Source organism: Primulina tabacum, chromosome 9 (assembly GCF_025594145.1).
Source record: "Primulina tabacum isolate GXHZ01 chromosome 9, ASM2559414v2, whole genome shotgun sequence".
Classification (NCBI taxonomy): Eukaryota; Viridiplantae; Streptophyta; class Magnoliopsida; order Lamiales; family Gesneriaceae; genus Primulina; species Primulina tabacum.
In genome coordinates this window covers 7,957,121-7,963,690 of record NC_134558.1, presented here as the reverse complement: position 1 = coordinate 7,963,690, position 6,570 = coordinate 7,957,121, and the positions used below count along the sequence as shown (strand labels likewise).

At 30.5% G+C, this 6,570-nt stretch overlaps 1 non-coding gene across 1 annotated transcript; it reads right to left on the bottom strand.

The window, feature by feature from the left end:
• Positions 1–5,732: 5,732 nt before the first annotated feature.
• Positions 5,733–5,838, bottom strand: LOC142504650 (small nucleolar RNA R71). The gene has a single exon (XR_012804276.1). It is a non-coding gene; the product is annotated as a small nucleolar RNA R71 (small nucleolar RNA).
• Positions 5,839–6,570: the final 732 nt, after the last annotated feature.

Below are 6,570 nucleotides of genomic sequence, written 5' to 3'. Positions count from 1 at the left end.
ATGAAACGTTGTCTGTTAGATTACATAATTTATTATGTAAAAGTTCCAAATAAGAACCTTATATTCATTATTATTCTGGAATTTAAATGTCTCCTTTTCTTAGCTCAGTATGAGTTGAAAATGGTACATAGGCTGAAAACCAATAACATTTATATGTGCGAAAGCTATTAAGGAAAAATTCGGTAAAACAACGCCACGTATCAGTTTCAATTTTATTTCAAGCCTTCGGATGGTATCAGAGCCATGTAAATAGTTTGGATAATAATTTAGCACTTTTATTCAATGAATATTTTTGGTATGAAAACAGTTTAAATGAAGAATATGATTTAACTGCAAATTTAGATCTATTGAATAAATGGGCTATTCCTGAGATAGAATCTAAAATGATTTATAAGTTAGGAACCTTTGAAAAAATTGGTTTTAAACAAGCAGTTAAAGCTACAGAATCATCAGTACCTCTTCATAATGAAGAAATGGTTATTAGATTGTTAAACAATAAAGACATTTTACCTTATAGGAAAAATTATAAATTTATTCATATAGGTTTAATTCAAATTGCTTTTAGACCTTTAACTTTTGAATTGGAAACAATTCCTTATGTGAATAATTCCATCTAATATGGCACATGGACCGGTATATTTTGATGTTTATCCTAATTTATCTTTATCACTGTCTGACATAAAATATATTAGATTCTTTAACATTAAATGTTAAAACACAAGTTTATAATTATACTCTGGAACAGAAATCATATGTATCTGTTATCGTATTTATTATAAACCACTATTTACACTAAATCCTATGTGTAAAAGAATAGATATAAAATTAAATGAAACTAATTCTTATAGAAACTAATTTTAACAGAACTAATATTACAACTCGTAGATCTATAAAATGGAAATAAATTGAATTTCCAGAAAACTGGATAATTGGACAAGTTGTTCCTAGAAATCCTATAATAAATAGATATTTACAACAAGTTATACAAAATAATGAAGGATCTGTACAAATATAATTTAATAATGAACAAAGAAGATTATTATCATCTTCTGTTTATGCTAGATCAAGATCTAGTCATTCGTTTATTTCATCTTTAGATTATATGGTGGATATTCCTCAAACTTCTAGAGCTTCTACTTCTCAAATAAGAGAAGAAATAGATTATGTAAAAGATACAGTAGAAGAGTTGATTATTAATCAAAATAATATAGTTCATCAAAGTAATTTTCAAAAAGTTAGAGAAACTGATACAGTTTCAGAAATGAGTTTTTGTATTTAATGAATAGTAAAATAAAAATTCATTTTATTAAAGGATCTCTTGCTAGAGCAAAGCTCAATGCAGAATTTTACCAACCCAAATAGGAATCTTTCAGAGAATGGTATTTTAAAAGTTTCTCTGAAGAAAAATTTGTTTATATTGTTACAGAATTTTACAAATATTGTGAAAACTAAAATAGATTAATACATTTTGTTCCTTGATTTTTTAAAAAATTTATTATAGATTATATTTCTATTCTTGAAAAAAATTATAAACTTCCTTCCGGACAGATTCAAAAATCTGTTTATCCTCCTCAACAATCTTTTATTATAGAAAAAAAATTTAAATTTTACTGCTTTTTCCAAATTATTTGATAATGAAATGTTACAAATAACTGTTAAACATATTAATCAGATAATTGAAAAACAGAATTATTCAAATTTATATCTTACGATAATAGGAGAGGAAATAGTTTCTCTTAAGGATCGAATTGATAAAATAATTTTAGCCATTAATCAAATCAAACCAGATGTTCATATAGAGTCTAAAGAAGAAAATAATATTATTTCTATTGTTACTTCTTCTATACAATCCACTCCAGAGATAAAAGATTTTACATTTAAGTCTTCTATTTCTGATATAGAAAAATTATTAGAAGAAAATTTAAAAATTTTAATTTAAATACTCTTAATGAAGAGTTTGAAAATATTAATAATCATTCTGATGAAGAAATAAATAAAATTAAATGGACATAAACCTACTCAAACTAAATATTATTATGATCAACCTACTCCTATGGATGTTCTTTTTGAAGAACAAGAATATATTTTCTTTAATAGTTATATTGAAAAAAGTAATTATGAGTGGAATATTGATGGTTTTAGTGATAAACAAATTTATAATACTGCTCACAAAATGCTTATGTATAGTACTGTATGTAAGACTTCAGGCAATAATGATAAAAATATTGCTAAAATGATTATAGCAAGATTTACTGGCCAACTTAAAGGTTGGTGAGATAATTATTTAAATCAATATCACAAAGATGAAATTCTTAACTCAATTAAAATTGAGAATCAAATTCAAATAGAGAATTCAGTTTACTGTCTTATAATGACAATGATTGAACATTTTACTGGTAGATTCACAGATAATGGTGAACAAATTCGTACTTTATTAAGTAATCTAAAATGTAAAACACTTACTGATTTTAGATGGTATAAAGATACATTTTATCTCGTATTTATGAAATACCAGATTGTAATAATAGTCTATGGAAAGCCAAATTTATAGATGGTTTACCTTTTCTATTTGCTGGAAGAATTAGAAAACTTTTATGAAAAAATGATATTTATATTCCATATGAAAATTATACTTATGGAAAGTTAATAAGTACTTGTATACAAGAGGGTTTAGCTCTTTGTAATGAATTAAAATTAAATAATCAAATTAAAAGACTATAATTTATCTTGAGAAAAAAAACAATTAGGTAAATTTTGTGATCAATTTGGTATGGACCTACCTAATAAAGGTAAGAAGAAAATTAAAGATAAAGACGAAAAACTTTATAGAAAGAAAAGACATTTGTCTGATAGACAAAAAGATAGAAAAAAGAAAAAGAAAAGCCGTGATTTACGGAAAGCAGAAAATATAAAGACAAAAATAAATTAATAATTTGTAGAAAATGTAAAAAGGTAGGACATTATGCAAATCAATGTTGGGCTAAAAACAAAATTAATAATTTAGATATAGATGACGATCTAAAAGAAACATTATTTAAAATAATAATGGATTCAAATCAAGACTCTAATAGTGAATATGAGAATTCTTCAGAATCTTATAGTTCAGAAGAAATTATAGATAATGAATCAGATATTTCAGATTTAGAAGAATGTAATAACTGTATACAAGGAAAATCTTGTATAAATCATATAGATGATAATAATGATGATTTTTATAAACTCATGTCTCAATTTCAAGATTTAAATATAAATATTTTAACAAATAATAATATTTTAGAATTCTTTAAAATATTAAGGATCCAATATTGAAATCCACAATTATTGATCAAATGAAAAATAATGCTTCGACTAGCAATAATAATAACATTCTTGTTTAACAAGAACAAGCTTATTCTATGAAAGAAGAAAAAAAATCTTCTACAACAAAAATATAGTAAACAAAATCCAGTTATTATACAAGATTTAGTTAAAGAAATAGAATATCTTAAAGAACAAGTAAAATTTTTACAACACAATAATAATAGTTTAAATTATCGTATTTCAACTATTGAAAATAATAATAATTTAATTTATAATCCTGAAAGTTTTGATAATACTCAGGATATTTCATTTCCTGATCCAAATCAAAAACATTTATCTGTTTTAAGTATGATTATATCTCAAAAATGGTATACCAATTGATGTAGGTGAATTTTACGTGTTTTTCATACTATGTGGCAGCTCATTGTGTTGCACATATCGTTTAGATTACATGCATTTTGTGACATTTTGGCGTATATTATGTTTTATTGTTGCTCATGTGTCTCGTGGGTGAAAATGCAGGAAATTCGTGAATAAAATGAAGAAAATTCATCAACTTGCGAGAACCATCCGCCAGGGCGCACATTTATGTCCGCCCGGGCGCCTACAATGTGAAAAAAAAGAGAGATTTGCGAAACTCATCCGCCCGGGCGAAAACTTGTGTCCGCCCGGGCGCATCGATTAAAAAGATTTAAAACAAGATCTGCGCAAGCCATCCGTCCGGGCGGAAACTTATGTCCGCCCGGGCGCGTTTGTAATTTTGGAAAGATTTCTTGGCCGATTCCTTACCTTATTTTCTGGATATGGATGATATGGAAGGGTTCGGGGGACGATTTAGAGATCATTTTTCAGCAGCCACCAAAAGCCTTGGAGAGGATTTTCGCGCTTGGATTGAAGATTCGAAGATTTCCGATGATCGTCTTTCCATTTTTCGTCAAATCTAGTATTTCTAATTTAGTTTTTATATTTTAAACATTGTTGTGTTTATGCTTATTATGAATTCGAGTAGCTAAACTTAAATATTTGTTGGGATTTAAGGGGATCCTACCCCGAACTCTGATTTAGTTAATTCATATTTCAATTGTTGGTTTATTCTTGATTGTGTTACTGTTTTTCATTGTGTTGTTAGAGCGTAGCTGACTTTAACAACGTTTTATATTGTAAGTGATTCGAGAGAATAGCTTGTGATAGAACGAGTAGCATAGTTCGTGGATCTACAATTTACATAGACATATGAAATTGGATACGCGCCGATAGTCATAGTCCAGCAGGGCGAAAACTAGGGAATTTCATAGACCGATAAGCGATTCACTCTTGATAAATAATTAAAAACATTTAATTACTTCATTGAGTAGAATTAGTTTGGCATAGCTCAAGAGGGCGTGTTCAATTGAATAGGAAATCCTGTAGGAAGCATACAATCAATATTGAACGAATTAATTAATGAACGAGGGGTAGGTGAACTAAAATTCCCAACAAATCCACTTCTCATTGAATTTTAATCAATCATTCTAGATATCATATCTCAATATTTAATTCCGGAAGCTTTTTATTTGCATGTTTATTTGAGTATAGTAGTAATAAACAACCAATCAAATTTCGTTGCTAAAGATTTGATAACTGAAAATAATAATTGAAAATACAGTCTCCAGTGGAACGATACTCGTACTCACGTACATTATACTATTACTTGATATCGTGCACTTGCGATTAATTTTCGAGCAAACAGAACAATATTTTTATTGAGGATTCCACAGTGATAGTTTTGCTCGATCAAGTTTTTGGCGCCATTGCCGTGGAATGTTAATTCACAATTTTATTTTTAGTTATTTTCTTTAGCATTGTTTCAATTTTTATTGAGTTAACACTCCATATTCTATTACAGATATCTCTTCCAGTGCATGCCAAAATCACTTGACTTGGAGCTTGAGCAGTTTGACCCTGAAATTGAAAGAACTTTCCGCAGAAGAACACAACAGCAGAGACTGAAGGAACTGATGGGAGACACAAGCACGAGCATGAGGAGGAACATCATGAAGATAGACATGTTGAGATGACACGCCGCATACCAATGCTAGAGTATGCCCAACCTTCTTTGGATGGTGCACGCCCCAGCATTGTGAGGACTATTGTGCAGGCAAATCACTTCGAAATCAAGCGAGCTATAATTCAAATGATTCAGAATACAGTCCAGTTTGGAGGATCTGCAGTAGATGACCCAAATACGCACATCGCATATTTTCTTGAAATTTGCAATACTTTTAAATTTAATAGAGTTTCTGATGATGCTGTTAGGTTGCGTTTATTTCCTTTCTCCTTACTTGACAAAGCTAAAGCATGGTTAAATTGTTTACCTGTAGGTTCTATTACCACATGGGAGGACATGGCGAAAGCGTTTCTCATTAAATACTTTCCTCCATCTAAAACCATGAAGCTGCGGGCAGACATCACTACATTTGCTCAATTTGAGCAGGAGTCTTTATATGAAGCATGGGAGCATTTCAAAGATCTATTACGAAGATACCCTCATCACGAACTGCCACTTGGGTTAGTTGTTCAAACCTTTTACTATGACTTGCTTACTCCTAATCGTACTATGATAGATGCTGCAGCTTGTGGAAACCTCTTGAGAAAAACTGCTGAGGAAGGATATGAGTTGTTGGAGGATATGGCTGCTAGCAGCTATCATCCTCAATCTAAAAGGAACAACCAGCGGAGAAGTATAGGTGTCCACCAGGTAACTGACCTTTCTGCTATCACTGCACAGCTTGATGTTTTGAACAGGAAGTTGGACGGGTTGAATATGGGTGGCACGGCTATGCGTCTTCAAGAGATATTTTGTGAAAAATATGGAGGAGAACACTATGTTAAGGACTGTGAAGATGGAAATCCCTTTTATGTGCAAGAAGGGGCACCAGTGAACCAAGTGGGAGTCCAAAACCGTCCAAGGAATGATCCGTACTCAAACACATATAATCCTGCATGGAGGCAACATCCCAAATTCTCATGGGGTGGTCAAAAGAGTCAGAATCGACCATAGGGAGGACAACAATATGGAACACAACCAATGTACAGATTTGACCCTCCTAGAGAAGAAAAGTCCAATTTAGAGCAGATGATGTCTAAGTTCATCTCATCTACTGAAACTAGACTCCAAAACCAAGATGCATCGATAAAGGGGCTAGAAAATCAAATTGGACAGTTAGCAAAGATGATAGCAAGTAGAGAGCCGGGCACCTTGCAAAGTAACACAGAGACCAATCCAAAAGA